The 11,246-nt window shown below is 43.7% G+C and overlaps 1 pseudogene; it reads left to right on the top strand.

Moving 5' to 3' along the window:
* Nucleotides 1-5,286: 5,286 nt before the first annotated feature.
* LOC108938281 (diablo homolog, mitochondrial-like) lies at nt 5,287-10,015 on the top strand (annotated as a pseudogene).
* Nucleotides 10,016-11,246: the final 1,231 nt, after the last annotated feature.

Raw genomic sequence — 11,246 nt, 5'->3', positions numbered from 1 at the left:
TCTCACATTGGTAGAATGTGTTTTAGGCTGTTTGGCAAATAAGTATTTGGGAAATCATCTCATTTGCACATATTTCTGAGCAGATACACAAGAAAGCATTTTGGTAAGCAAGATCTCACATTGGTAGAATGTGTTTTAAGCTGTTTGACAAATAAGTATTTGGGAAATCAACATCTAATTTTCACATACTCACCTTTGAGCAGATACACAAGAATGCATTTTAGCAAGGAAGATCTCACATCGGTAGAATGTGTTTTAGGCTGTTTGGCAAATAAGTATTTGGGAAATCAACATTTCATTTTCACATACTTTTGAGCAGATGCACAAGAAAGCATTTTTGCAAGGAAGATCTCACATTGGTAGAATGTGTTTTAAGCTGTTTGACAAATAAGTATTTGGGAAATCAACATCTAATTTTCACATACTCACCTTTGAGCAGATACACAAGCATTTCGGAAGGCAAGATCTCACATTGGCAGAAAGCGTTTCAGTCAAATTGAAAAGCAGGCATTGCAATAGTCACGGGGGGTGCGGTGGCGCAGTGGGTTGGACCGCAGTCCTGCTCTCCGGTGGGTCTGGGGTTCGAGTCCCGCTTGGGGTGCCTTGCGATGGACTGGCGTCCCGTCCTGGGTGTGTCCCCTCCCCCTCCGGCCTTACGCCCTGTGTTGCCGGGTAGGCTCCGGTTCCCCGTGACCGCGTATGGGACAAGCGGTTCTGAAAATGTGTGTGTGTGTGCAATAGTCAAGAAATGTTTTTGGGCAGTGAGACCAGTAACCTTTTCGTTAGGCAAGAACTGACTTCTGTATACATGATTTACAGCTGTTAAACAAATATTTCTATAGTCCCCAACACAATTTGGCTCACTTTTGAGCAGTTACGTAAGGAAGCATTTGCGTAAGCAAGATCTCACATTGGTAGAATGTGTTTTAGGCTGTTTGGCAAATAAGTATTTGGGACATGGTGTGGTGGCGCAGTGGGTTGGGCCGCAGTCCTGCTCTCCGGTGGGTCTGGGGTTTGAGTCCTGCTTGGGGTGCCTTGTGGCGGACTGGCGTCCCGTCCTGGGTGTGTCCCCTCCCCTTCTGGCCTTATGCCCTGTGTTACTGGGTAGGCTCTGGTTCCCCGTGACCCCCGTAGGGGGTGAGCAGTTCTGAAAGTGTGTTTGTATTTGGGACATCAACATGTCATTTTCCACATACACAAAAAAGCACTTTGGTAAGCAAGATCTCACATTGGTAGAATATGTTTTAGACTGTTTGGCAAATATACATTTGGGAAATCAACATTTCATTTTCCACATACTCACTTTTGAGCAGATACACAAGAAAGGATTTGGGTTAGCAAGATCTCAGATTGGTAGAATGTGTTTTCAGCTGTTTGGGAAGTCGTCTAATTTTCACATATTCACTTTTGAGCAGATACTCAAGAATGCATTTTAGAAAGGAAGATCTCACATTGGTAGAATGTGTTTTAGGCTGTTTGGCAAATAAGTATTTGGGAAAGCAACATTTGATATCCTCTCGTTTGAGCAGATACACAAGAATGCATTTTTGCAATGAAGATCTCACATTGGTGGAAGGTGTTTTTAGGTTGTTTGGCAACTAAGTATTTGGGAAATCATCAGTTCATACTCACTTTTGAGCAGATACACAAAGAAGCATTTGTGTAAGCAAGATCTCACATTGGTAGAATGTCTCTTAGGCTGTTTGGCAAATAAGTACTTGGGAAAGCAACATTTCATATCCTCTCGTTTGAGCAGATACACGAGAATGCATTTTGGTTGGCAAGATCTCACATTTTTGGAATGTGTTTTAGGCTGTTTGGCAAATAAATATTTGGGAAATCATCTCATTTTCACATACTCAGTTTTGAGCAGATACACAAGAAAGCATTTTTGCAAGGAAGATTTCACATTGGTAGAATGTCTCTTAGGCTGTTTGGCAAATAAGTATTTGGGAAATCAACATTACATTTTCACATACTCACTTTTGAGCAGATACACAAGAAAGCATTTCGGCAAGGAAGATCTCACAGTGGTAGAATGTCTTTTACGCTGTTTGGCAAATAATTTTTTGGAAAATCATCTCATTTTGAAATAGTCACTTTTGAGCAGATACTCAAGAATGCATTTTTGCAATGAAGATCTCACATTGGTAGAAGGTGTTTTTAGGTTGTTTGGCAACTAAGTATTTGGGAAATCATCAGTTCATACTCACTTTTGAGCAGATACACAGGGAAGCATTTGTGTAAGCAAGATCTCACATTGGTAGAATGTCTTTTAGGCTATTTGGCAAATAAGTATTTGGGAAGTGGTCTAATTGTCACATATTCACTTTTGAGCAGATACTCAAGGATGCATTTTAGCAAGGAAGATCTCACATTGGTAGAATGTGTTTTCGGCTGTTTGGCAAATAAGTATTTGGGAAATCATCTCATTTTCACATATTTCTGAGCAGATACATAAGAAAGGATTGGGGTAAGCAAGATCTCGCATTGGTAGAATGTGTTTTACGATGTTTGGCAAATAAATATTTGTGAAATCATCTCATTTTGATATACTCAGTTTTGAGCAGATACACAAGAAAGCATTTTTGCAAGGAAGCTCTCACATTAGTAGAGTGTCTTTTAGGCAGTTTGGCAAATTTGTATTTGGGAAAGCAACATTTCATTTTCACATCCTCTCGTTTGAGCAGATACACAAGAAAGCATTTTTGCAAGGAAGAGCTCACATTTGTTGAATGTCTTTTAGGCTGTTTGACAAATAAGTATATGGAGGGAATGTAATGCATGTAAGGTTAGTTTATCTCAGGGAAGATATACTTGGAGGCATAATGAAGTGTTAAGATCCTTGACATGCTTGTTGGAGGAAAAGCGGGTTGAAGTTAATTCACTCCTGCGGTATGGAAGAAATAAGCTTATTTCTTTTGTGCGGGCGGGGGAGAGTGTTGCAAGTCACGCGCGTGGTCGTGGTGATATGAGTTTTAAATGGGGTGAAGTGCATGACTGGAAGTTGGTAGCGGACGTGGGAAAACAGCTGCAGATGCCACAGTGCATTGCGATCACGGCGTTGAGACCCGATATTGTGCTGTACTCCGAGGGCGCACGGATAGTGTACTTCATTGAATTAACAATACCCTTCGAAGACTCATTGGAAGATGCCTTTGAGAGGAAGAAATTGAAGTACACTGAGTTGGCTGGTGAGGTGAGGGAGCGAGGCTGGCAGTGCGTTATTAGACCAGTGGAGATCGGTACTAGAGGGTTTGTTGCAAAATCAACCACGGCGCTACTGTTGGAGTTTGGTTTTAGGGGTCAGTCGTTAAGAGCAGCCATTAAAGGCTTATCAGAGGTAGCAGAAAGATCCAGTCAGTGGTTGTGGGTGAGAAGGCACCAGGGTGTTTGGGGGAAGCACACTTGAGTGGGGAGTACTCGCCTAGGTGAACATCAATGGTTTGAGTTTTGTTGTCACCTCCATATGCTGATGTGGTGTATTGGTTGGTTGGGGTGGTTTTTTTTTTTTTTTTTGTGGGTGGAGTCGCTGGGATGGCACTGTGGGCATGGAGGGGGGTGGGTCTGGGACGTCAGATCTCGCCGTTGAGCCTTCTGGAGGTGTCGTGGGCTCAATTCAATGAAACATCAACGAAGGAAGGTGCCCACTTGACAACCCCAACGAAGTGCACGCGGTGGCTCCCGGCAAGGAGGATGGTGCTTGCCCATGATGTGGGCTGATTTTTTTTTTTTTTTTTGTGAAGGGAATTGTTTGGTGGGGTTTTGGGAGGGATGGAATATTGTGGCGTGGTTGGTTTGTGTCTAGCCCCCTTGATTTTGGCACGAGGGGTTGAACATCTTTCCCTGTGTATTATTGTATGTATGGGAAGTCGTCTCATTTTCACATACTCACTTTTGAGCAGATACACAAGAAAGCATTTGGGTAAGCAAGATCTCACATTGGTAGAATGTGTGTTAGGCTGTTTGGCAACTAAGTATTTGGGAAGTCGTCTAATTTTCACATCACTTTTGAGCAGATACTCAAGAATGCATTTTAGCAAGGAAGATCTCACATTGGTAGAATGTGTTTTAGGCTGTTTGGCAAATATTTGGGAAATCATCTCATTTTCACAAATTCACTTTTGAGCAGATACACAGGGAAGCATTTGTGTAAGCAAGATCTCAAATTGGTAGAATGTCTTTTAGGCTGTTTGACAAATAAGTATTTGGGAAAGCAACATTTCATTTTCACATCCTCTCGTTTGAGCAGATACACAAGAAAGCATTTCGGAAGGCAAGAGCTCACATTGGCAGAAGGCGTTTCAGTCAAATTGAAAAGCAGGCATTGCAATAGTCAATAAATGTTTTTGGGCAGTGAGACCAGTAACCTTTTCGTTAGGCAAGAACTCACTTCTGTATACATGATTTGCAACTGTTAAACAAATATTTCGATAGTCCCCAACACAATTTGGCTCACTTTTGAGCAGTTACATAAGGAAGCATTTTGGTAAGCAAGATCTCACATTTGTAGAATGTCTTTTAGGCTGTTTGACAAATAAGTATTTGGGAAATCATCTCATGCTCACTTTTGAGCAGATACACAAGAAACATTTCGGCAAGGAAGATCACACATTATTAGAATGTCTTTTACGCTATTTGGGAAATCAACATTTCATTTTCACATACTCACTTTTGAGCAGATACACAAGAAACATTTCGGCAAGGAAGATCACACATTATTAGAATGTCTTTTACGCTATTTGGGAAATCAACATTTCATTTTCACATACTCACTTTTGAGCAGATACACAAGCATTTCGGAAGGCAAGATTTCATACCAGCACTCAGCAAAAGCTATCAGCATGAATACTAGAAAAGATTACTTTTGATCCAAGAACCTCCTTACCGCCAAAGAGCTGCACCTAAAGCCATCTTTTCCAGCCTGTTGGCACCCTACAGGCTTTCTTCTCATTTTCACCGCTCAACACACTCACCCACTTAAATTCCCCATGAATTCCCACAGTGGTTGGACACTACTCCTTTTTACCCACAATCCAACTATTTACAATTAAACCATTTTCCCATTCAAACTCCTGGTAACATGGGTCATTACAGGATTTTGGTTATATAGTGGTATCATTTAATTTCTGGAGATCGTTAATTTGAGACCCATTGATATATTTTCAATACCGAAAAAGTTTGTTGTTTGTTTATATGCAAATGTGTATTTCTGAATGACTGTTTAAAACCAGGAAACAGTGGGGTGGCGGCAGTAACTTGTGCAGACTTGTGCAAACCCCCCCCATGTCTTCCAGTGGTGGGGCGCATGCTGACTGGGTGTCTCCCAGTGCGTGTGGAGGACTGTGCGCCATACCGCTTTCAAAGGCATGTGGCACAGCGGCCAGCACTGCCGCAGTTGGGACACTACTGTAGTGGAACAGCGACACACAACAGGCCCAAACATGTCCAGTAAACGTTACAGAAACGGCACCCTGTTGAGGTGCAGTAAATTGACAGGAAGGACAATGCAGAAGTGAAATGCAGTGATAGTGCATGAGCTTGGGCATCATTTGCCTCTTGTTTGTTGCACTAGGTGGAGGAGCTCTCCCATGAAGCCCTGATCCGCAGAGCATCATCCCTGGTGACAAATAGCGCTAACATGTACCTGTCCCAGACCGCCCTGGCTCTGATGGAGATGCTCACGCAGTACACCACAGTAAGGCACTGCGCATGAGGTGTCACAAGATTGGGACCTTTATTTTGGATCTTGTGTAAATGTAAAACCTGCACTTGTTTTTTTTCTATGAAAGGTATAAGTCTAAAAAAATAAAACCATAACCTCTTTCATTTTTTCCTGCATCATTTAGCTTTAAAATGTTTGCTTTGTAGAAATGAGGTGAACGTTTTGCGCTGCTACAGAATCAGAGTTTCAGTGCCACCTCCACCAGGTTTATTGTTGTAACTATTATTTCTGTGGGTTTAAATACACACCAGTTACTTTTTCCTTTTCTGGTGCTTTGGCACAAGTCCATGTTCTCAGATAGTCAAGTACCCTTTGGTTTCAGATGTGAAGCAGCAGTTGTGCTGTTTTTCATATTCTGGCCATATGGCCAAATTCTGCACCCAGCATTGATGTTTTGGCCCTGTGGACTATCCAGCAAAGTGTTGCTCTTGCTCACTCTGGCCACAGGCTGTGCATGCGGTCATTGCTCTGCAGAAGCGATATTTGACGTTGCTAGGAAAGCTCACTGAGAGGAGGAGGACGCCATTTGACAAGTGATCATTGCCCAGCTTGTGGAGGTAGGTGTGGTGGGTCAGTGCCCTCTTATTAATGAATGCATCTATTGTCACATTCACTGTCAATCGCTGAATGCTAATGAATGTAGTTTACGTTGTACGTATGTGAGCTTTTGGGGTGGGGATGAAAGTTGTCTTATGGAAGAAGATGTACAAAAGAAAAACAACAGGAAATCTAGTAAGGGATATCCCAAAAATTGGACATTCATTTTTTTAAACGTATCTGCTGTCCCTGTACATTACTTTGAAAGTTTGTCAGAAGAAATTACTATAAAATGCTCTTCCTCAGGATTCCAAAAATCAGAGAACATGAAAGGAAAACTGTTATGTGGCCGTCATTCTTTTTTCATTTTCTAGGTGGGTGACAAGCTGGATGAGTGCAAGTGATTTGAATCAAACCGGAGGAATGCAATCAGCCTTTATGAGCTTGCTGCTGAGACAGCACACAAAGCAGGTGTGTGCATGGAGGGTTGGCACTGTTGTTTATATAATAATGTTTTTCAGTTAGCAACTGTAGTTAAATTTAAACTATAAAAGCAGGAATTTGGAACTTTTAGTTGTAAATCCGTTTCCTTAACCCTTATGCTTTCTTGTGTCCTGACAGCGCGCTACATCTGCTGGGCTTCCAGCTGTTCAGAGCGGATCGCGACGCAGAATCAGCGGGGAAATTGCATGGCGGTGGGACATGCTTCTACATCAACGAAAGGTGGTGTACAGATGTAACAGCACTGAGAAAGATGTGCTATCCCGATTTAGAAGCGCTCTTCATCAACTGTAAGCCTTTCTACTCGCCGCGGGAGTTTTCCTCGTTCCTTCTCGTAAGTATTTATATTCCACAGCAAGCGTGTGTGAACGTAGCGCTGCAATAGCACCTGGACTCTGTTATTATCATTCTGAGGGACTTTAATAAAGCAAATCTCTCCCGTGAACTGCCAAAATACAGACAGCACGTTACATGTCCTACCAGAGACAGTAATATACTGGACCACTGTTACACCACAATAAAGGATGCATATCACTCTGTCCCACAGGCAGCTTTGGGGCTCTCTGATCACTGTCTGGTTCATCTTATACCGACCTACAGGCAGAAACTGAAATCAGCTAAACCTGTAATAAGGACTGTTAAAAGATGGACTGAGGAAGCAGAGCAGGACTTACAAGCCTGCTTCAAGTGCACTGATTGGAGTGTTTTTGAGGCTGCTGCTACCGATCTGGATGAGCTCACAGACTCTGTAACATCTTATATTAGTTTCTGTGAGGATATGTGCATCCCTACCAGGATTCATTTAACATACAACAATGACAAACTGTGGTTCACTGCAAAACTCCGACAGCTTCGTCAGGCCAAAGAAGACGCCTACAGGAATGGGGACAGAGTCTTGTATAAACAGGCCAAAAACACACTGACAAAGGAGATCAAAGTGGCTAAGAGAAACTGCTCCGAAAAGCTGAAAAGACAGTTTTCAGCCAACGACCCAGCATCAGTGTGGAAAGGCCTGAAAGACATCACCAATTACAAGACACCATCCCCCAACACTGAGTCAAATCAGCCACTGGCTGACGATTTGAATGAGTTTTATTGCAGGTTTGAAAAACCCAGTCTCACACCCCACACCCATTCTGACCCTCTCTCCACGCATCGATTAACACCTCCAGTAACCCCCACCGCACCTTTGATCTGTGAAGAGGAGGTGTGTCGGGTCTTCTGCAAACAGAAGACAAGGAAAGCACCAGGCCCAGACGATGTCTCACCAGCCTTTCTAAAAACCTGTGCTGACCAGCTGGCCCCTATCTTCACAAAGATCTTCAACAGATCACTGGAGCTGTGCAAAATCCCTTCCTGCTTCAAACGCTCCACCATCATCCCCATCCCAGAGAAACCCAAAATCACAGAACGACTACAGACCTGTTGCCCTAACGTCTGTGGTAATGAAGGCATTTGAAAGACTGGTGTTGGCCTACCTGAAGGACATCACTGAACCCTTGCTGGACCCCCTGCAGTTTGCTTATCGAGCAAACAGGTCTGTGGATGATGCAGTCAACATGGGACTGCACTACATCCTGCAACATCTGGACAAACCAGGGACTTATGTGAGGACTTCAGTTCAGCCTTCAGTTCAGTCTGTGGACTTCAGTTCAGCCTTCAACACCATCATCCCACACCTCCTCCTGTTCAAATTAACCTAACTCTCTGTGCCCACCTCCATTTGTTGGTGGATCACCAACTTCCTGACAGACAGGCAGCAGCCTAGTGAGGCTGGGAAAATGTTCATCCAATACTCGCATGATCAGTACTGGCGCCCCCCAGGGATGTGTGCTCTCCCCACTGCTCTTCTCCCTGTACACCAATGACTGAACTGCCAAAGACCCCTCTGTCAAGCTCCTGAAGTTCGTAGATGACACCACACTCATTGGCTTCATCCGGGATGGTGACGAGTCTGCTTACAGACAGGAGGTTAAAGAGCTGGCTGTCTGGTGCAGTCACAACAACCTGGAGCTGAACATGCTCAAAACGGTTGAGATGATTGTGGACTTTGGGAGAAACACCTCAGCATTATCCCCACTCACCATTATGAACAGCACTGTGGCAACAGTGGAGTCATTCAGGTTCCTGGGCACCACCATCTCACAGGACCTGAAATGGGAGTTCTACATAGACTCCACTGTGAAGAAGGCCCAGCAGAGGTTGTACTTCCTTCGCCAGCTGAGGAAGCTCAACCTGCCACAGGAGCTACTGCTGCAATTCTACTCTGCAGTCATTGAGTCTGTCCTCTGCACTTCTATAACTGTCTGGTTCAGCTCAGCTAGGAAATCGGACATCAGAAGATTACAGCAGATAGTTTGGACTACTGGAAGAATCATTGGCACACCCCCCCCCCAGCTCTCTAAGAACTGTACTCATCCAGAGTCAGTAAAAGGGCTAGCAAAATCATTCTAGACCCCTCACATCCAGGCTACTTCCTCTTTGAACCTTTGCCATCTGGCCGGCGCTACAGAGCACTGAGCACCAGGACAGCCAGGCACAAGAAAAGTTTCTTTCCTCAGGCCATCTACCTCATGAACAGCTAAATCCCCCCTACAGAGTAAACCAGTGCAATACACAAGGCTATTTATATCTATTTATCACATCATATCTCTTACTCACATTCCCTTGCATTTGTATAGAACATACATATAATGTCTAGTGACTGTTTTTGTATATTGTGTACTTTATATTTTTTGTATATTTTTTTTATCCTTTATTCACATATTCTATCTTCTCATCTGCGTCCTGTCACTGTCATTCTGTCTGTGCTGTGGAAGTTTCTGTCACCAAGACAAATTTCTTGTATGTGTGAACATACTTGGCAATAAAGCTCGTTCTGATTCTGATTCTGAGATTTAGGTCTAACATCCGTGGACATTCTCAACTTCTAGAGGAATTCTTGCATAGCTAATTTATGAATCATTTAATAGGGTTAAAATTACAGATGCAGTAATGAGCCCAGCCATTGACAGCTACGATCTCAGCATTCAGCCTGGTTTTGTGTTCCTAGGGGTCATTGCATCAGTCACAGCACAAACCAACCTACAGGTAGCGTAGTCCCAAGTAGACAAGGTACGGCAGCTGTCACTTGTGGCTGAGAGGAAGCAGTTGGAGACTAAGGCTGAGGAGATCCAGAGAATTCCAAAGTTTGCTGGTGCCATGGAGAAGGGGGCCAATGACATCCCAGAGGCCTACCTTTGAGAGGATTAAAAACTGTGGGAAAAAATAAGGAATACAAATTTATATCACAGTAATTGTAGTGGCTGCTAGTTTGCATTTTAATTGTAATGTGACATTTGTCCAGTGAGTTTTGTCACACACACACACACACATATAATTGATTTCTCTACAACTTTTGTGGGAGTTTTTCTAAAAAAGATCTTAATTTTCCCTGAACAGTCAGGAATAATGATGTGACAAATTGACACCATTTGACAAATTCTGCATGTATGGAATATTTTTTTAGGCATGTGAAAGTTGCCAGTTGGAAATGACCATCTCCCTGCAACTCTCCACCTTCATCACTAAGATCATCAACTCCTTGCTCTCCTCTGGCTGCTTCCCATCTGTCTTCAAAACTGCTCTCATTTCACCTCTGGTAAAGAAACCCTCTCTAGGGCCTAACTCGGCCCAGAACTATAGGCCAGGCTCCCTCCTATCCTTTCTGTCTAAAACTCTAGAACAAGTGGCCTGTCATCAACTTTCTGAATTCCTCACCCAAAACCATCTCCTCGATTGATATCAGTCTGGATTAGAAATTGGCCACTCCACAGAGACAGCGCTCCTGGCAGTGTCTGGTGCTCTCCAGTCAGCCAGAGCAGCCTCCCTCTCTTCGATCCTCATCCTCCTTGACCATGTCTGCAGCATTTGACACTGTCAATCACCAGGTTCTACTCTCTTCTCTTATTCAGCTTGGAATCAAAGGAACAGCACTTAAATGGTTTGAGTCCTACCTATCTGACCGATTCTATCAACTGGTCTGGCGGGGGTCCCGTTCTTCTCCTCTGACTGTTTTGCTCTGACTTCTCCTCAATTGGTGTCCTGCAGGGCTCGGTACTGGGTCCTCTGTTCTTCTCAATATGCACCTCCTCCCTCGGCCCTGTCATTGCCTCCCATGGATTCAAATACCACTGCTACTCTGATGATACCCAGCTCTTTCTCTTCTTTCCACCTGGAGCATCAGATATTTCCGCATGCATTGTTGCCAGGTGTCAGACATCTCTGCATGGATGTCTGATCACCACCAACAGCTCAACCTCTCCAAAACTGAGATCCTACACCTCTTAGCTGGCCTGTCTTCCTGTCATGATTTTTCAATCAAACTGGACAACTCACTCATTTTGCCTACCTCCTCGGCTAAGAGTCTGGGAGTGATAATTGACTCAAGTCTACAGCATCTTTTTCTCAGCACATTGAAGCCACAATCCAGACCTGCAGATAC

The sequence above is a fragment of the Scleropages formosus genome, chromosome 10, assembly GCF_900964775.1.
Source record: "Scleropages formosus chromosome 10, fSclFor1.1, whole genome shotgun sequence".
Taxonomy (NCBI): domain Eukaryota; kingdom Metazoa; phylum Chordata; class Actinopteri; order Osteoglossiformes; family Osteoglossidae; genus Scleropages; species Scleropages formosus.
Note: the sequence above shows the minus strand (reverse complement) of the source record. Positions and strands in the feature narration are given on the sequence as shown.